Below are 20,800 nucleotides of genomic sequence, written 5' to 3' on the forward strand. Positions count from 1 at the left end.
GAGCAGACCAACAGCAAGACAATATTGCATGTGAAAACAGTCAAACTGGAAAGGACAGCATCAGGTGTTGGCGAGGCACAGCCAGCATCTACATTAATTTAACCACTGTGGAAAATTGCAATTAACTGTCAGAATGGAAGAGACAGAGCATGCATCTTAGCAGTTCAGCTCCTTATATATTTTGTTAACAAAAATGTGAATGCACCAAAACCACATAGGAAACATTCTCAGGAGTATATTCCTACTCCTTAGAACCTGGAAGCAGCCTAGATGTTTAACAGTACAACGGAAAATTGCTTGTAGTATGCTTATGTAATGTAAAGCTGTAAAGCCCTGAAAATGAGTGGACGTTTGCTATATCCAAGAAATGAATCGCTTTAACAAACATGGCTGTTGATGCAGAGAACCCAGGCACTCAGAATGAAATACTATATGGTTCTATATGTAAGTTAAAAACTTGTTTGAAAATGCGTGAGATGAATTTATGGGTTTGGTGTGAGAAGTAATACCTTTGGAGAGTGGGAAGTATGTGGGCCAGCTTTTGGGACACTGGTAGTATTCTATTTTATGGGCGTTACTTAAACACATGTACTTAATACATATGCTTATGATTTATTGTATTTCCTGTTTGCGTATAATATTTCAGTAATTAGGTTTATTAAAGTGCTGTATGCTACAAAATAGATGACAGAACATAGCTACACACAGCACACAGAAGAGTCTCCCAGGACATATCTGTCTAAGTCAGTTCTAAAGTTACCATATCAGCAGTGACAATCAGGGTTCACAGGGGCAAGTAGACCCACCATGTTACAGAGCAAGGAAGGGTTTATGACAGGAACAACTTGGTGACGATCCTGGGAGAAACTGGAAACATGGGCAAGAAGAGGACAGAAAGTCACCACACCATCTCTCCTGAAACACCTGTAAGGGTAGCCAGCATGAACAGCTGCTAGCGTGGGCAGCACCCATCAGTCTGTTGAGAAACTCAGTAGAAAGTAGCTACCATTTCCTTAGGCTGCTGCTGAGCCTCTTGTGGCTGTGGCTGCTGTTGGTTGGCAAGCCCAGCCCCTGGGAAGAAAGCTTGTTGTGAAGAAGAGCTGATAAACAGACAGGGGAACTGCTGCCTCTGTGTCCGTTCCCAGCTCTTTGGAAAGCACTGGCTATCCCCTCCATTTCTGGTGTTGCCCTCTTTAGCTGCCCAGGCTTTGGGGTATAGTGGGGGCTCCATGGCTATCTTTTAAATCTAGTGTAAATCCAGGAACAGGAGTCCTAGATTTCCCAGATCATTTGTGCTAAAAGCTGCTATAGTGATGGTTGCATAACTTTGTGAATATACTAAGAATACTTCGAAGTGGGTGTACTTTAAGGTATGTGAATAACATTTCAGTAAAGCTGCTTCTTAAACAATGACTACAGGTAAAAGTTACAGAAAAGCAAGCGGACCACAAAAGTCAGAACCCTGCCTCAGGCACGTGATGTGTGCTGAGCCTTCTGGTGCTGAGGAAAGTCTCTTTGAATAGGGGTGGAGGTTCTCCAGGGTTTGTTTTATTACCATCCTGTATTTTATAAATAGGGCTGTAGGAAACAGAAAAAACAAAAATTTCCAGTCCAGTGGTAGTAGTTGTGTCTAGTGGCGGTGGCAGGTGGTGTTCCCTGGTGATGGCAGGTGGTTTCTAGTGTGATGGCATGTGGTTCCTGTGGTGGCAGGTGATGGCCAGTGTCACTTGCTAGCTTTGTAAGGTTCGAAGATGTGTGACTTAGGGGTCCTTTTTAAAGTCTGAACTTGAGGTTCATAATTGCTTCTTACTTACCAGACTGTCTAAGAAAGCCAGAGGGAAGTAACTGTGACCTGTTAGGTCTCTGATACGAGGAACCTCAGCTTTAAAGACAGTTCTGTGGGAGGATTTTGTCACTGCACTTTGTTGGCTGTAAATGCTGAACTGAATTTGTTTTGTGCTTAATAGCAGATACTGTGGATTCATCAGAACTCCTATGTCAAAAAACCATCATCATCAGTCATCTGAGAAATTAGAACATCCTCATCTCGTGTAGCTTGCTGGAAATCACCCTTTTCTGCTCCTCACATACAGTGAGCCACTATTTATGTTGCTTTTGTGTCCACAGCTGCTGTGGTGCCACAGTTAGAGGTAGAAGAGTCATTTGAACAGTGTTTTGAATCATTGTCACATGGCTAGGAGTGATGCTTCTGGGGCAGAACCCTTCTGAACGCACTAAGTTTATGATAATAAGCTGCTGTAGGTTGCATACTGCACTCCTGCCCTATGTGCATAACTTCAGGGTTACTTTTTTATAATGAGATTCTTCCAGTTTTGTGATTTAAGTTAAATGTTGTTTTCATGCTTTTTTTCCAGTAAGCAGTCTTTTGATAAGTGTTCAAAACCAGTTTGTTCTTAAGCATCATATCTGTTAATCTGTTTCAGTGGTGGTTCTGAGCACCTGCTGTGTAGTGCTGTAGAAGACAGTGCCCAGGACACTTTTTAAAATTAATTTTAATTTTTATTTATTCTTTTTTTTTTACTTTCTCACTTTTATTTATGACAAATATTCCCGACCTCTTCTGATCAAAAATTCTTTGAGACAATTCCATCAGCTTTAGCCAACCGGAGAATAGAATCATCTGACTCGCCCATCCTGCGAATGGCCCCACAGATAGCATAGGTTTTATACTGGCCATTAAGCCGGCCTGTGACCTTGTCGACCTCAGCCACATTCAACTGGATGGACGCGTGTCCTTGGCGCCAACGATGCGGTTGCTCGCGGAGCATTTCCGCGGCACGTAGAGGTCCACGAACTCGCCGGCGTCGTTCTGCATGTTGACGCCGCACCTGCTCGCCTGCCCAGCGGGAGCGCAGAAAGCTTATTTATTCATTTTACAGCCCATCCATAGCCCCCTCCCTCCTCTTCCCCCTTGTCCCTCTGTGTTTCCCCTATCCTCCTTCAGAGAAGGGGACCCCCACCCCCACCCCACCATATCAAAATTGCATCAAGACTGAGCACATCCTCTACTCCTGTGGCCTGGCAAGGTAGCATTGCCAGGGGAAAGCAATTAAAAGAGTTCATGTCAGGGTCAGCCCCCATTTCCCTTACTACGGAACCCATATGAGAACCAAGCCGACCATGGCTACATCTGTGTAGGGTGCCTAGGTCCAGTCCATGCATGGTCCTTGGTTGGTGCTTCAGCTTCCACAGGACTCCCCTGGGACCTGCTTAGTTGGCTGTGACCCAGAGAGAACAGGAACTCCAGAAGATTAGAACACTTGTTAAAGCAGCAAGGCAGATTGCTGTGGGAGGGTACTTGTTAGGAGCACGGCAGGGCAGAGTGGGCCCAAGTTTGCCCACACACAGGGCAAGGAGCTGGGGTGAACAAGAGGTATGGGTGGAAAATTATCAAGAAGAAACATTGGTGGTTGTGGGGGTTCTGACTAAACCAACCTGCGAGATTCTTGCCAAAGGCAGACGAAGGTGATGATCAGATACCCCAGAGGGTGGAGGATAAGGAGCAGGTACTGACAATAGTCAGGTCCTGAGGGTGGGGTTCTCTCCGTGCCCTCTTGTGCCACCCAATACTGGACTGTGTGAGTCTGAGTCAGATGGACACTGAAGATAGTGATTCAGAGGAACCTGAACCATGTTTGGTTAGGTGGCATTCTGTCAGTAGCAGTCCTTGCTCTGAGTTAACTAACCCCTTATTCAGAAGGACAGAAAAGAGGTTCTTTTGTTTTCTAGGGGTGTGATATGCTGAGGGCAGAAGCTCAGGTGCATCATGATATGCCAAGGGTATCAGGAAATTGATTGTATCAGAGGAGTGGGAGACACTGTAAAGACGGACACAAGGTACTAGAGTACATTTTAAACGTGTTTAGGAAGTTACCAGGCCAGCAGAGCTAGCAAGCAAACATGAAGTTGTTGCATATACAAAGGGGTGGAAGAAGAGTAGCCCCGAGTGCTGTGTGCTGCTGCATTGGCTTTACACTTTGCTGCTGAGGTAATCTTCCACAGTTACTCTAGATACCTGTGGGTCTCCACGCTCTTACAGTTGTCAACCCTTTCACAGGGGTCACGGGTCAGATATTTACGTTATGATTCATAACGGAGGCAGAATTACAGTTATAAAGTAGAAATGAAAATAATTTTGTGTTTAGGGGTCACCATAACATGAAGAAGTGTATTCAAGAGTCAGCATTAGGAGGGTTTAGAACCATTGGTCTAGAGAAGGGTGTAGAGAAAAGCTGGAATTCTGGTGAGGCTCCAAACCAGAATAGTTCATTTAGCCCTGTTTCTAGGCGGTGGCCATAGAGAAGACTGATGTTTGAGCCAGTGCCAGTGCAGTTTATAGTGATTGCCAAGATGTGGTGGTCTTTAGCAAGAGAAAAGTGTCTTCTAATCTCCCGTGCATGTGCGAGTATGCATGTATACTTATTTTAGGGGCATGTGTAGAGGAGTCTACATTAATAGGTAAAGGTGGGTGCATTTGTAGGAAAACAGACAAAGTTTGGGGAGGAAAGGTATTAGAGTAGAGAAACGACCGTCCTGTGACATCGGCACGTGGTTTCTTGGCCATCTTCTCATCTTAGACGGGTTGGCCTGTTCCTGGGGAGGTCTTATGACACTCAGTTAGTTGGAGATCTCTGGGGAGACTCTGCTTGTAGGAAGATAAAGGATTTCAGAACTCATTTTCAGCCTAAAATATCCTTTTTATGCCTTAGTGAGTTAATTCTGAGTTTTTCCTGGCAGAGAAGAGACTTGGAGTGTATCGCTGGAGTGAAGTGGTGCTACAAAGAACAAAATGAATGCATCAAGAACAGGTTTCAGCAGTGTTGAGTTCATGTTTTATGGTGGATTCGGAGCATTTGTGGGACACTGTGGCAGACATTTTTGGGAGCATTTAGCTATAGATATAGGGTCCAGGGAAAACCCAAAGAAGCCAAGATACTGACTGAGCTTTCTTAGAGGAGTGGCATGAATGGGAGAAAAAAGAGGTCCCGGAGAGGAACTAGGTCAGAAAGTGAAGGAGGCTGGGATAGGGGAGCAGAAGGGTCTGGAAGAAAATGACCTTACAGAAGAAGACCAGCTGAAGATGAGGACTGGGAGTTATTACTGTTACTGTTCTAGGCAGAAGGGGCGGAACAGACCCAACGGAAGGTGAAACCCAGAAACAGCAAAGGAATATGTTCAGTACAGCCATTGGGAAAGGCGGGGTGCTGAGCATTCCTCATCCTTGTCTTTGGGGGACTTAAGAGCTCCTTAGGTTTCAGTAGGGAAGGAACAGAAGTGGCAGGGAGAATCGTGCTTAGTTAGGCAGTTGTGATCAAACTGTGGTTTGGTTGGCCACGTGCAGCTATAGATAAGAGAGTTGCTACAGTCTGGAGCCTAATTTCAACTGATCATATGGCGCTCATGATCATACTGTTCCTGGAATCCAGGGGACTGCGGAGAGAATGCTGCCGAGAAAGGAGAAGTGACAGAGGCAAGATGACTTTGTTCCTTCAGATTTGGATGGTACCAGAGTATTGTTAGAGTCCTCCCAGGGGAGGCCTTGTAAACGCTAGCATTTCAGTTTGTTGAGCGTCATCACTTCAAACCTTGGGAACCCCCTACTCTTATCTTGGTGTGCTTAGCGGCCTGTAGGCAAGCGTTTCTCAAGTGATCAGTGTGTCTACTGAAAACTTGGGCAGCTTTTCTGACCCAAAGCATGGAAGATGGAAGAAGCAAGGTGAAAGCAGAGGTTCCGTGCTTTTATCCTGTGGTTGTGCCCAAGCCAAGATATATTGCTTTTAGCAAAAGGAGCCTCTAAGTCCTTGTTTTAAAACCAAGGGTGGGCAGAAATGCAGGGAGAGTTTGATGAGCAGTGCAGGCTGCAGGATCCATTTATATTTGAACATTTTTTTTAATTTAGTGTATACTATCAGTACTATCTTGAGTAAGGGCTAGAAGGTTATTTATTTAAATGAATTTAGAACATTTGGGTTATCCCTTAAAAATATTAAGTCATTACCTCATACCTAATGTCAAGATAAATCTAAAAATTAAATGTAAAAGTTAGTGCTAAAAATACTAGAAGAAAATATGGGTCAATATTTACATATTGTTCAAATGGTAAAGGCCATCCTAGTCATGATGCCAGAACCAGAGAGAAAAGGCAGATCAGTTTGGCTAGCAAGAAAGTGAATTTGACTACGTGTAAATTTAGATTTTCTACATGTTAAAAAGTCCATAAAATTTAGATGTAACAGGCAGAGGTGGATTTGATATATATTTGGCAGAGGTTTACTATTTCTCTTTTATCTCACAGTGCTAAGAAAGGAAGGGCTCATTGACTAGTAAGAACTGTGGGGGGGGTAGGAAGGAACGGGGGGGGGAGAGAGAGAGAGAGAGAGAGAGAGAGAGAGAGAGAGAAAGAGAGGTGGTTAGAGAGCCACCTTTAGCAGTTGGTTCTCTCTACCTTGTGGGTTCCAGGGATCAACTCAGGCTGTTAGGCTTGCAGGATAACCTGCTGAGCCATTTCACTGAAGATGCTTTTGTTTCTTCCTGCTTCCAGAAAATTGTGCCAGAAGGGAAACATGCAGAGTATAAACAAAAGGCAGAATGGGAGTCAGAAGGGCTTTGTTTTGTGGGTGGTAGGCTGAGGGTTTGGGTCCTTGTTTCAGGTGAATGAGTAGGAAAGGTGGGCAAATTTAAGACAGATTTGTATAAAAGTTATGGAGGCAGGTGTGGAGAAGACATTGACATTACGGCTGTTAAAGAGAAGGTAAGCTGTCATGCTGGCAGACCATGGTTTAAAAGACGGGACAAAATGAGAACCTGTGTAGATTCATGCAAGTGTGTTAACAGTGACTGAGTCTGTAAGGATGTGGAGAATCTGTGTAAGGAAATGAGAGTTTGTGACTTCACTGAAAGCTCGGTGACTGGGTTTGTCAGTAGATGAGACAGTGGAAGAGGGAAGTGGTGCATTGAAAAGAAGAAATACTAAAAGTGGAACATAGTGAAATGTGAATAAATGGATTACTCCTAGCAGCCATCGCCTGTACATTTTCCTCAAGTGTATAAAGAACATTAATTAGAATTGCGGCTCCATGAATAAGTCTTGAAAATTCAAAGCACTAAAGTTAGAATATCAGATTTACTAAGGCACAGATTCAATATTCAGAAAACTGATTGGTATAAATCACTGCATTAATAGAGTAAAGCCAAAAATTGTAATAATGTTAACACATACAAAACTACCTTTGAAAAAAATCCAGTGCCCATTCGGAAATGAAATGAGTCCCATGGCTAGAAAGTCCTTAGAGAAGCTGTCGAGCAAGCATTGGGTTAATGCTAAGAGTGGCAACTGTTCTCTTCATCCTGGAAAAGAAATGACTCATTGCATCACCAGCACCTCTGTTTATTGTGTCACTGGATGTTTTCCCAAGTTCAGCATGGCAAGAAGAGAAGAAGCTGGGAATTGGAATGGAAGGAATGTCTGTGGTCTTGTGAATCGCGCACACAGCCAGTTTGACTGTGTCTTTCTAACATTAGTAATCAGAGAAGTTCAGGACCCAGGGTAGCTCCAGTTACAGCTGTAGTTCAGCACACGGAGAGCTAACACTAAGTGTAGAGCCAGTCATTTGCTGTGTAAAAAGGCATATTATTTAGACAGAATGTCGAAGCAGTGCAGTCCAGGCAAGAGCAGCAAACACATACAGCAGGCAGGGTTATACCAGGTTCATTAATTAGAAAACTCACTTTTTAAAGACATTGATATATATGCAAACTCTTTTATGCATTTGACATAATATCAGGCAGTGTCAGCAGACCTTCTTTTGTAGGAAAATGGAGTGGTTGAAATTGACAAGTAGATGCGAAAATGTATGTGGAGACAGCTAATGGTTAGGTATGGTTAGGTATGGTTAGGACAAGCTAATTTTGAAGAACAAAGTATGTAGGCTTATGCTCCAGGTAGCAGGACCTGCTGTAAAATAATGAAAATGTGGTTCCAATCAGGCGAACAGGAGACCACCTGAACAAAGTTGTTAATCTAGAAATCTACACCTCCACAGAAACTGGAGCAATCATATAGCTGTCCTGCCGAGCAGTGGACAAAGGACACTCACTCAGTAAATGGTGCTTGGGATGGTGATGCTGCTCATTTGTGGAACCTAGCCTAGCATACGTGAGACTTAGGCTTGATCTTTAGCATTGCAAAAATAAATGAAAAATAAGTAAGTTAGCAAGTAACTGAACAAAAAGAATGGTTAGTTGGTTACTCATGGGATAAAGCAAAATGTGACTCCTATCTTGCACCACATACACAATTTCAGATCCCTGTCAGCCTGGATCCAGCCAGGGAAAAAGAACTAATAAGTTAAAAGAAGAATTAGTATGTAGGATTACTAACTGTAAGCAAGGCATTGAAGTGACAGGGATTGGCTAGTTGTAAGTGCAGCTGACTGAAGAATTCGAGGAGTAGTGCATGTCTAGATTAGCTGATGAGCCCCCGTAGGGATTCAGACCAGACCTGGACGGCAGGACTCTGGTTTATTGTGTGGAAGAGAAGTCCCTGGGTGCACTCTGCTGAGAATTGCCAGCCATGTGCTATAATCTTCAAACTAAGGTTGAGTGGTTGCGGCTTCCGCCAGGATGTTGGAGGAGCCATTGCGGTAGATCTGGCTGTGGAAGAAAGAGGAACACGCCTCTGGCAGGGAACCCTAGAAAGCTAGACTTGTTAAGATGGCAAATGGGTATGGTGGATTTCCTCTCCCTGGCGAGCAGGACTATGATGACCCTACACATTTTGTATTAATTCACTAAATCACACCATTTCCTGCTCTTTCTGTGCCAGATACAGGAGTAGACAGAGCAGAATTTACCTTTGTAGAGGTGAAGTCTACAGAGGGCCAGCCAGTGACTTGGCCAGTGTTGTCTGGTCTCTGGAGAGGTAAATGTCTGATCAAGACAGTTACCACCAAGTGGGTGGTAGAGGTGTATTTAGAAAGCCAGAGGGATACGAAGCATGAGTACTTAGCTCTGTGAGGTGACTGAACAGATAGAGGAAGCTTCTGGGGAGGCAGGCCTTCAGTGAGGGAGAGCCTGTCCCGTGTGAGAAGGTAGGGCCAGGGGAGGCTAGAGACTAGAGCCGAGCTGAATTGTGGCAGAATGGTTAGCAGCTGGGCTTAAGTTGTTCCTGACCTTAGGCAACCCGAGGAAGCGGACGTCCCAGGGCAGGTCCCCACATGGAGGTCTGAAATTGTGGAGCTCTGCACTCTGTTGTCGGTGCTTCACTGTCACCGAACTGGCAAGATCCAGGGGACACCGGCGTGCTGGTACCAAGGTGGCAGCATTGAGGTTAGAGACGTGTGCATGGCTGGGGATCAGGTTTGGACCCAGACAGCTCCAGCCCTGGGAAATAGGATGGATGTGGCCTGGGAAGGGAGCTGCCGATGTGACTGCCATGTTCTCGACTCCAGTCACTTTAGAGAATGGTGGCTGGGTTTTCAGTGACCTTCTGTAGTGAATATAAATTACTTGTGCAATCAAAGCAAAGAAAAAGAATTGGATTTGGAGATGAAGAGCAAACAGAACTGTACCAACAGAACTCTTACAAGGAGAGCTTGAGGCAAGGAAATGGCCAGGGTGTAGATCAGGGTACTGCCACAGGTTCTATGGGACAAAGCTCGTGTTTTCTTTGCACCCATAGGAGATATGACCAACTAGACAGGAGGCCATTCATTGGCTGAGTAAATATTTGAGCCTTTGTAGGCTAGGTATTAGCCTAAGCCTTTATTATATACAAACCATAAAACTCACTTCTGGGTCTTACCTTCTGAAGGGGGAGACAGGCAACAGGTAACCTGTTCTTGTACAGTGTAAATACAAAGCCTGTTAATGAGAGGTGCAGAAGTGCTGAGAAGGCGGTCTGTGTGGTAAGCTCGGCATGGTGGCTAGCATGGAGGACACACAAGGCAGGGGCCATGCTCACTGTCTGCGGGGCTCAGGAGAGCCTGGTGTGCAGTGAGTGCTCAGTAGGCAATTGAGGGTCCCAGGAAATAGGAAGGAAGGACATGTAGGGGATAGGGGACAATCGTGAGTGAACACACTTGTAGGGATGTCAGTACTGATGACCATGATGCAAATCATAGTCGTAAGCCAGCAAGATGTCAGTGGGTGAGAACACTTACACTCGAGCCTGATGCCGAGCTCAATCCCAGAACCCACCTAAAGGAGGAAGGTGAGAAGTGACCCCACATTGTTGTGCCAGTCATTGTACACACAGAAGTGTAAACAAGGGAAGTTGATAAGAAGTGTAATTTTGTTTGCTCTGAAAGGATCCAATTGTTGTTCATTTGTGCTTTGGAGTCTTCCGGTCATCTTGGTTTTGTGGCCCTGGTTCCATCTTCTCTTTCTCAGGTATTCTAGTGAAATTTACAGATCTTATAGATCTAATGCTCCTTGAGGCCTCGCTCAACACAAAGTGTTTTTTAGTAATCTAAAACTCAAACTGGCTTATGTACTGAAGATCGTTAGCCTGTCCTGCCTACAACATTGTTCTGCTTCATATGTGTGTGTGCGCGCACACACACACACGCATGCATGCATATATGTTGTTCTTACTTTGTGCCAATTGAACGGCTTTAGCTATATTTGAACTGGGGTGACTCTTGGATCAGTTAATAGTCCGTTTCTATAGTGCCTATCTTTATAGGCCTTTGCTGAGTTCAGCCTCCAGGGTGTCCCTTGCTTGAATCTTACTGGCAGGCATAGTTCTTTTGAGTTTAGGCAAGCTTGAGTAGGATTGTCTTCCATTTGCTGATGCTTTTCATGTGAGGATCCCAGCACCATATGACTTTATTGTTGCTTGAGACAGTCTGCTTCTGTCTGCTCCTGCAAGATAATTTCTAGTCTGGGAGATTTTGGTGTTCATGCAAGGACTATTAAGTTATAACTAAAGGGAGCTTATGTTTGCAAGACTCCATGCTGTGCAGAAGGGAACAAATGGGATCATTCTGGTTTTTTGCCATGGATTGTGTACCCTTACTCCCAGAAATTGCTTTATTGCCTTTCATTATATAAGGCTCCTTCTAGATGTGATTAATTAGAGGTGCTAATAAATTGTTATTTAAAAAATCGTAGCACTATAGACATGTAGAGATTTAAAAACTGAGCCTTTCTTCTGTGATTGTACTTCCTAGAAGATAGCCATTGTGTGAAGTTTGATTGTGGGAATGTGTTATTCTGATTTTTTGTTATTATGGTAAAATGCCTAAGGCTAGGAACTTTACAGTGAGTTACGTGCTTTACGGTTTTGGAGGCTGATAGTTTAAGATCAGGTGGCTCACTGGTGCAGCCTCTGGTGAGAGTCTGATGGTTGATTTCAGGAGTACATGTGGAGGAAGAAATTGTGTCTCCAAACAGGAAGCCAGAGAGGCTGGGCTAGTCTAAGAGCCACGAGGGTCTCCTCACAGACATGCTGATGCTGCTCTAAGGACCTCACTCTGGCTTCCACCTAAGGGCTTCTTTCTAGGCTTCACTTCACAGAGGTTATACACCTTTACCTCTGGGGACCAGACTTAAGATACAGAGCTTTGTTGGGGGGTGGGGCAGTTTGAAACATGTCCAAACTATAGTAATGCTCTTCTGGGCATGTAAGTGATGCTTGTGCCAATCTCCTATGTGCCCTTGTGGTGTGCACGTCTCCATGTGCACACATGCACACACACATGTGTACACACACCTGCACAGCAGTGTGTGTACCTCTTCCTTAACCAGCTTTTCCTTATAACACAGAACATTATGGCCGTTTTCCATGTTGGTGCAGTGCATATGTGTGGTTATGAATATACATGACCGCATAGCAAGGATGTTCATAAAAACTTAGCAGTCCCTATTTTGTTCTTACAGCATTTTGGTTTGGATTTTTAGCCGTAGATGTTTAATATAGCCGAGCCTTTTTTAAAATAGCACGCTTAGCATTCTGGTTCACATATTTTTGCATACTTGTCTAGTTATGTTCTCAGGACAGATGTGCTTGTCAAAGGATAAACATTTGCCGTGCAGCACTTTACTTCTCAGGAGCCAGATATAAGAGTGCAAGTTCCCCACGTCCTCACCAACACTAGATGTTCTTCTTCAGGACTCTTTCAGTGTGCTGGGGAGAAAGTAGTACTTCCTTTGTTACCAGAAGGCTGAGTCCTTCTGTGTAGCCCAAGCTGGCCTTGACCTCACACCTTCTACCCCAGCTTCCCAAGAGCTGGAATTATAGGTATGTGCTACTATGCCTAGCTCCTTGCTTCCTTTAAATTCATTTGTTTGTATGTTCTTGTGATTTAGCATTTCTTGCGTGCTTATGTTTAACTTGATGTTATTTTTTTTTAATTATTTCATTTCTTTTGTTTTTCCTGAAGTTGGTTTTTCATTCCCCCTCTCCCTGCCCTTGCCTTCTAAGTGTTTTTCTTTAAGAAATACATATACTTTTTCTTGCACAGAACACCTGTAGTTAATTGTTAGGTTTCTGAACTTGGACGTCAGCCCTGTGAACAGTGTGTATGGACTTTGACTCTTTTTGGCTTTGTAAGCCAACAAAAAAGTCTCTTGTGTTAAGAATTAGGTCATCTCTCCAGATTATTTCTGTTTTCTCCTTGGAGGTTTACTGTAACTAAACACTTCTGAAGCCATATGGACAGGTGAGGCAGAGTTGTATTTTCATCTCCTCCCCAGCTGCTCCTTGTACTGCTGTTGATCTTTCTGTTGACTTGAGACACTGCAGTTACCCGTGCTTCTGTGACAGTGCTGGGCTCTGCTGGACTCTTCTGTGGTCTGTTCATTCTGGGCTATGTTGCTGTCACAGTTTTCTTTCCTTACATGGTGACCCTCCCCTTTATTCTAACATTACAGAAAGAAAATTACTGGCTGCCACTGCTTAGATATCTGTCAAAAGCAGAGTGCAGCTTTACAGTAGATACTGATTCATTTGAATGAGTTCTAAGTTTCAGCAAATGAGCTCATGTAATCTTAGAAGCTGTGTGTTGTTGAAGAAAACTGAATTTAAAGCACGTCTTGACACTGAGAGGGGTGTGGATAGTTCCTATCTTTGTTTCTGTAGCCATCACTTCCTTGTCTTTCTCACATCTTAACACATCACGAATATTGTTAGGTCTGGCTGAGATGGCTGGAGGAATGTTCTTGGTCTTGTCTGGCTGCCCCGACTCCTCTTGAAGGTTGTGAGGGAAGGTGCCCATGATAGGTCTGCTTCAACTGTGCTCTGGTCCTAGTGCTCCTGCTCTAAGTTCTTTAAAGTGCTCATGCTGTCCTGACAGCTGCCTCAGTACTCAGACAGACAGGTGTCTGTCTTAGCGTCTTTAACTGTTTCTTTGTGTAAGGTTCAGTAATATAAAGTTCATTTTTATTGTGCAACTACCGTCATCATCTATCTCTAGAAATAGAAACTCTGTGCTCATCAAACATCCCCTCCCTGTCCCTGACACCTTCTGTTCTGTCATTTGTGCATTGTCTCTTCTAGGGACCTTATAAAGGGGAGTCAGGAGGCTGGAGAGATGGCTCAGAGGTTAAGAGCACTAGTTGCTCTTCCAGAGGTCCTGAGTTCAAGTCCCAGCAACCACATGGTGGCTCACAACCATCTACACTGAGATCTGGTGCCTTCTTCTGGCCTGCAGGTGTACATGCAGACAGAACATTGTCTACATAGTAAATAAATAAAGGGGAGTCAGGCAGTGCTCTGTCTGTATGTGACTGGGCTATTTCATTTAGTGTAATGCTATCAAAGTTTCCCCATGTTGTGGCATGTGTTAGCCTCCCCTTCTGGTTTTAAAGGTGGACTCTTATTTTTGACTATGTGAGTATATGCACATAAGTGCAGGTGCCTGCAGAGGCCAGAAGAGGTCATCAGTACCCACAGAACTAGACTTCTTGGTGGTTGTGACCCGTCATACAGGTTGTTGGGACCTGAACTTGGGTCCTCTGCAAGAACAATTTGTGCTCTTAATTTCTGAGGTATCTCTCCAGCCTCCTTCCTTTTTAAAGCTGAATAATATTCCATTTTGTAGATACTACCGTTTGCCTCTGTGCTGTGGACAGCGGGTTGCAAATTTGAGATCTAGACTTGCTTCTACCCTTCACATTTTTCATTTGTTATTCAAGTGTTTCAGTTTGAACCCAGTGTCCATTTTTCTGTAGTACCTTCTTTCTTGGATCACTAGTGATCTCAAAGTTAAAATAAGCCAGGTGTGTGATTTACACTTGTGACTCCAATCATTCAGGAGATAGAGGTAGGGAATTGCTGTGAATTCTAGGCCAACCTCAGCTATGTAGCAAGACTTGGGTTTCAACAACTGCAACAATAACAGCATCACTACCATCAGCGATATTGCTACCAGCATCACCTTTTCTTCAACAGCAGCAGCAGCAGCAGCGTTCTGTACAAGAAACATTTTTCAGTGTGTGGTTTGTTTGGTTTGGTTTTTCGAGACAGGGTTTCTCTGTGTAGTCTTGGCTGTCCAGGAACTTGCTCTGTACACCAGGCTGGCCTCAAACTCATGGGGATCTACCTGCCTCTGCCTCCTGAGTGCTGGGATTAAAGCTGTGCACCACCACGCCTGGCCAGTGTGTGCTTTTACTCTTCACAAATAGCACAGTGACCACACCAGGCCAGGCCAGGCCAGTGTGTGTGTGTGTGTGTGTGTGTTTTCCTTTGCTGGATGTTTCTTTAATATTCTCTCTCTCTCTCTCTCTCTCTCCTCCCCCCCCTTTCTTCTCTCTTTCTCAAATTTAAAAGTAGAATTTTCTTAGGTCTTGGCTTTCTTTTGTCTACTAATATTAAATGTGGACATTACATGCCTCTTCCCACTACCCAAAAAAGAGAGCCAAGGAGATACCAGATAGGTTAGTTTCATCTTTCATGAAAATAAGATGCCTTTGATAAAAAGGGATCATAAAGAGGGCAAGAGCATAATAGTGTGAATGAGACTGATTTTAAAGGTGTGACACACTGTGATATATAATTGATAAATACTGTATGCATGGAAGGCCAGGGTATGGCGGCTTACTGGGTATACAGTGTGTAATGATGAGCACAGTCAGCATGTCTGTACCACACCTGCTGTGTCTGCTGGGGAGGTGACTTTTAGCAAATTTAAAATAGGCAACACAGCTATTGTTAACTGGTACCAGCAGGGTGTGCGTTGAGTTCTCAGAACTCATTCCTTTTACAGCTGGAAGGCTGTGCTCTTTGGCCAGCATCTCCTCATCACAGTCAGCTCTGACAGTCATTCTCTTCTCTTCTCTTCTCTGCTTTCTAAGTTTGGGTCTTCTTCTTCCTTCCTCCTTCCTTCTCCACTCTGCTCTTTAGTGCTGTGCTGGTGAGCTGCATACTTGGGGGGTGGGCTTTCTCTTCTGACACTTCATTCTAATTCCTGCCTTGCATAATTCCAGTTTGCCAAGGACTCTCCTGAGATCCACACTAGAGCTGCCTCTCGGTCTCTCAAGGAGATCTGGTGGATACTCCTACCTTAGGTTTGAAATAGAGCTAGCACATCTTCTTCTGAGTCTTATTCAGAAAAGAGAACCTCAGCTTCCAACTCTAGTCAAATGTTAGGGTCAGATTTCAGACAAACCTTTTACGGTTTGTAAAAAGTTGTAGAATGTTAGTGAGCTCTGTGCCCTGTGCCTGGCTCTGGTTAATATTGTTCCATTATTGTCTGGTTCACTGGTCCCCAGTGAACTGTATTGCACACTTCATTCACCTCTGTCCTTCCTCCTCATGTCCTTTGCTTTTCCAGAATCCAGTCTAGTGTGTCATACTATCTACTTAGACTTCATTTAACTGACACTCTCTTGTCTTGGTGGTGTTGACCTTGACAGGAGAAATGTTTTGTTTGATGTTGTCAGGTTTGGATTTGTTTTCTGACTTTTCTCATGACTAGATGGAGGTTGTAAATGGTTAGAAGGAAAAGAACCATTCTTACCAAATTATGTCAAAGGCATCTGTTTTCAGCACGACCTATTAACTGTTGCTGTTAATGTTAGCCAGCTCTATCCACTGTAAGGCCACTGTTTTGTTCCCTTTGAGGGTCATTTGGTGCACTTTGCCCTTCTTTTGATCTGCATTATGGCTTTCCTAATTTTTCCTAGATCTTTTTCTCAAATACATTTTCATTCCTTATGACCACCACTCCTTCCAGGCTGAAGACCCTTGTGTCCCAGAACGCACTGGGTTTTCTCCAGACCTTTGTGCTCACAGTAGTCCGGTCTTTAGCTTGGTCTCATCTAGTGTGGTCTTTAGAAATACTTTTTCCTCAAGACTTTGTGTGCACCCTCCACAGGACTTGGGTCTTGCTACCTCTGCATTCCCACCTTCCTTTCCCAAATTCTTCCCAAATCTACTCTTTCTTCTTAAATCAACTGTATTTGAGGAAAAGATTTAGGATGGCCAGTAGCTTTTCCCAGCAAAGAATGAAACTTTATGCCCAACTCCTCTCCATACTGGGATTTGGTGTGGCTTTGGCTCGCACAGGTCTTGTCTGTACTGTGACAACTGCTGTGAGTTCATATGACTAGGTGCCCTGTTTTCTTGTACTCATCCACTGCCTCTGGTGCCTACACTTTTCTGTCCCCTCTTCCTTAATGGTTCTGAGCCTTTGGAGGAGGGAGTGTAGTATGTATGTTCATTTAGGGCTGACTACTCTTCAGTGTCTTATTTTCTGCACCTTGGCCAGTTGTAGTTTGTTGATTTATCAGTACTTACACAGAAGTAACTCTGATGAGCACTGAGAAATGACTTGAATCTATGGCTGTAATGTTAACTTGTTAGGAGTTGGTTTAGCACTATCTCTGTTTAGTAGAATAATAGTAGGGTCTCTCCTGGGCTCTATAATCTGTCTGTCTCGCCAAAGGTTCCTGGCCCAAAATAGTACCATAGGTTTCATTTTGTGGGCATGAAATCAAATCAGAAAGGGGTCATTTCCGTAATGTTCACGCTGCCATTAAACCAGTGCTCACATCTTCCCAGGCTTGTCCTCATTGTAACTTGCAGGGCTTACAACTGGGTAAGATTATTTTTCTTCTCTGTAGCATGCGTAGCACCCTCCAACATTATGGAAGCCAGCTAGATGATGCTTCTGTGTCAGTACTAGCTTGGTATCTCTTTTTATATGATCAATTCTGTGTGCTGTCTTCAGTGATAGGGCCTGGAAGTTAGCAAGTTCTGGAAGGTAACCAAGAGCATTGGCAATAGCCTGTAGTGTTTGTTTTTTGTTTTTGTTTTTGTTTTTAGCCTCTAGTGTCTAGTAGGGCCATTGTTTCCACATCTGGCTTTCCATGGTTTCTTCGGATCTGAATCCAGGTCTTTATTCTTGAATGTCAAGCATTTACTCACTGAACTATCCCTCCAAGCTTGAAGTTTCTTTTAAACTTTCATTTTAGCAGCTTTGCCACTTACTGTCTAGTCAACCCGCTGAGCAGTGTGTCTGTGAGGAGGAGTGGAGGATAATAGGTTCAGCCTACCTGGGTCCCATTTTAGAGGAAGGGTTATGGACTCACTGGACTCACCTGAGACTTGGCAGGAAGACAGACTCCTTAGTTACTTGCTTGATGTTTAGAATTACACTCTGCTGCTAGAGCTTGAGAGACTGTTTATGGGTGATAGTTTGGATGGCAGTGTCTTACCCAGTCTGAAAAATAGATAGGTGAACACTGGTGTGTGTTATTAGGAAGTCTAAACAAGGAGTTTGGTGAGGCCAGTGGTGAATTTGTTTTCTTATTTATTTCTTTTAAATTTGTACTTGGGTAACTTGTGCTTTTTGTCAACCCTTACGCCAGTTGATAGTTCTATAAAGGAGTGGGTTTTGGCTTTGCCAAGGCTCACTTGGTTTTATAAATGTGATAGGCCAATCTGATTTTGGAAATGTAGCTTTTTCAGGTGTACAGCCAATATGGGTAACCAATACCAAAAATTTTAAAAACACAGCATCTGTTTGTGTCTGTATGTGTGAACAGGGAGGGTTCTTTTGCTATCTCTGGCAATAGACAAGCAGCAAAAGCTCAGGAGCAGTGGTCTCCATAGAAGCTGGTTGGCCTTCCCAGCATGTCCTGTTCTAAGAGTGTGGTGTGAAGCTAAATCCTGTTCCTTGTTCCCACTCAACATCCTCATCCTCACTGATTTCTTTATGGAGGAGCTGACAAGTGACAGATAACACACTCTTAAAGTAACTATTTATATAGATGGTCTCATGTAGTCCTGTCTGACCTGGGTTTGCTATGTAACATAGCTGAGGATGACCTTGAATATCTGATCCTTCTGCCTGTATATTCTGAGTGCTGGGATTATAGACATATACTACTGCACTCTGTTTATGGGCTTCTGGAGATCAAAACCAGGGTTTGGTACATGCTGGGCAAACATAGCAACAACTGAGCTACAGCCATATTGATGGAATTCTTGATTGTGTTTGCTGTGTCTTTTGGGGGAGATCAGCGTGCAGGCACGTGTGTAGGTCAGAGGACAACCTTGGGTGTCAGTCTTTGCCTTCCACTTTGACCCAGGAGTTTTTACTCACCACTTTACACAGCCGGCTAGCTGGTGAGCCTCTGAGGATTTTCCTATTTTGGCCCCATATCTTGTAGAGTTACAGGTGGATGAAACCACTGTAGCTTTACGCAGGTCCTGGGGATCCCAACTTTGATTCTTACACTTGTGTGACAAGTGCTTTATCCATGGAGCCATGTCCCCAGCTTCCCTGTTTTTATTTCTAATTGATACATAGATATCGCATATTTATTGGATCCATTATGATGTTTTAATACACTTACTCAGCGTGTACTGATCAGAGCTATCGATTGGCATATTTATTAACTTGAGGATGCATAGGTATGTGTGTATATTTTGAGAACATTTTTTAAAGTTATTTTGAAATCTATAATTGTTGTCCACCACTCATTCTCAGTGTTACAGAATATTAGAAGTTACTCTTCTGGCCAAGCTCATGTCTGTAATATTCCAATCCTTGGGGAGGCTGAGGCAGTAGGATTGCCATTGAGTTTGAGGCCAGCCTGGGCCAGCTTGAGCTGCAAAGAGCGCACATTGTCCCTCCTCCCCCTACACTATGTTTTATTCTTGGTCTCAGCCATCCCAGGTTCTGGTAAGCACTGTTCTTGGATGCTAATTTTGTGAGGTTGATTGTTTAGCTCCTGCATGCGAGACAGTGTGCTATTACATTGCACACTGGTGTGTGTTTTTCGTAACTGTATGTTATATTCCTGGTGTGAGCGGCCTCAGCGCCATGAAAATGTGCATCCCTTAGAAATCCTCCGGGTCCTCTCACAATTCCTCCCCATCCTCTTTATCCTTTGTGAAATATTCAAAGTCACCAGAGGGAAAGGTTATGTTCATTTTTGAAGGTATTTTTTATTCACCTTCAGTATTTTTCTGCTTCTCTTAAATCCTCCCTTTACTCTCTTTCTTTTTATTTCTTTATTTTTCTTACTCTTACTGTAGAGTCTATCCTGGCCCAGATCTCTAAATCCTCTTGCCACAAACTTCCTAGTTTGGGGGTTACAGGTTTGTGCTACTGTACCCCCAAGAAAGAGTATAGTGGGGCTGGGTGTGGTAGGACATATCTCTAACCCCAGAATTTGGGACACATAGTCAGGTAGATTTTTGTCAATTTCAGGTTAGCCTGGTCTATATAGCTAGTTTCAGGCTAGCCAGAGCTACGTAGTGAGACCATCTTTCCAAAATAAAACAAAACCAAAAGAAATGAAACAATATAGTAGGAATACTGTGATTGTAATTGTAGAGTATTTTATCATTCATAAAAAGGTTTGGAAAACAGATGGGTATCTTAGTTCATCTTAGAGACGTGTAACAGAAGATTAGTACTGTGAAAGCCAGAAGAGACAGAGTGGTTGGTAGAGGAAAGGAGGCTCTGCCTTGTGTTGGGCCAAATATGGGGGCCTGGAATAGGGAGGCTGAAGACACAGGGTCTGTGGACATGGGGGCCTGTGAGCCCACAGACACAGAAGCCAGCCACTTCTCTCTCTGTGGTAACAGAACTATAGTCTCTGCTTAACTGAAAAGCTGGATATATTTCAGGTTCATTTGATGCTACAAAATGGCATGCTGGGGATTTATGTATTTATATTTATAGATTAAAAACAAAATTTCCACCATCACCTTTAATTAGCTTTTGGCTGATTGTCTCTTTAATAAGTACACATACTTGCTGAACTTAATGTCTGCTACAGAAAGCATTTACACAATGGTGTTGATAGCCATTTTTCAAAGAACCAGAAAAATGTCTAGGGTTCTATTTTGTTGGGCTTCTTCAGTTCTCTCACGCCCTCCCTGACTCTGGATTCTTGACTACTTTATTGTACATTTCTTCCCAGTTTGTGTTTGTTACTTTCGAAGTCAACAACTACAGGAAACATGACAGCACCTGTTTCCTCTAGCAGGCCTTTGCTTACAGATTGTGGAGAAAAGGAGTTGAGTTTGTTTGTGAGCCTGTCTCAGACAGTTGCCTGGGAGAGTCCCTGGGAATCCACTATTGCTATCCTGATAGCAATAGTGGATAGATTTAGATCAGGGATACACAGGAAGGTTTGGAGGCTGGATAAAGGCTCTGAGCATTTACTGTTTAATTTTGTTACCAGGTGTGAGAAGAGACAAGCTGTAGCTTTGTACAGTTTCCTTGAGGTGATCTAGAGCTCTGCCCTTGCTTGAAAGAAAATTCTTTGTGGTTCTCTGGCTCAGAGTGTGTTCCAATCTGTGGGAACTCCTAAGTCTGTT

The 20,800-nt window shown here is 43.6% G+C and overlaps 1 protein-coding gene and 1 pseudogene across 31 annotated transcripts in view; one reads left to right on the plus strand and one right to left on the minus strand.

Annotated features, from left to right (window-relative positions):
* Camta1 (calmodulin binding transcription activator 1) overlaps positions 1-20,800 on the plus strand; it is a 792,350-nt gene that overhangs the window by 55,511 nt on the left and 716,039 nt on the right. For 10 of the 31 annotated variants that reach the window (XR_009590428.1, XR_009590433.1, XR_009590432.1 and 7 more), the window contains exon 4: positions 1,968-2,092. The exons of the other annotated variants lie outside the window; for them this stretch is intronic. The gene's annotated coding sequence lies outside the window, so the exon portion shown is untranslated. The remainder of the gene's footprint in view (positions 1-1,967; positions 2,093-20,800) is intronic. 31 annotated transcript variants of the gene reach the window in all.
* On the minus strand, positions 2,534-2,851 carry LOC110552717 (small ribosomal subunit protein eS21-like; annotated as a pseudogene).

Source organism: Meriones unguiculatus, chromosome 3 (genome assembly GCF_030254825.1).
Source record: "Meriones unguiculatus strain TT.TT164.6M chromosome 3, Bangor_MerUng_6.1, whole genome shotgun sequence".
NCBI lineage: Eukaryota > Metazoa > Chordata > Mammalia > Rodentia > Muridae > Meriones > Meriones unguiculatus.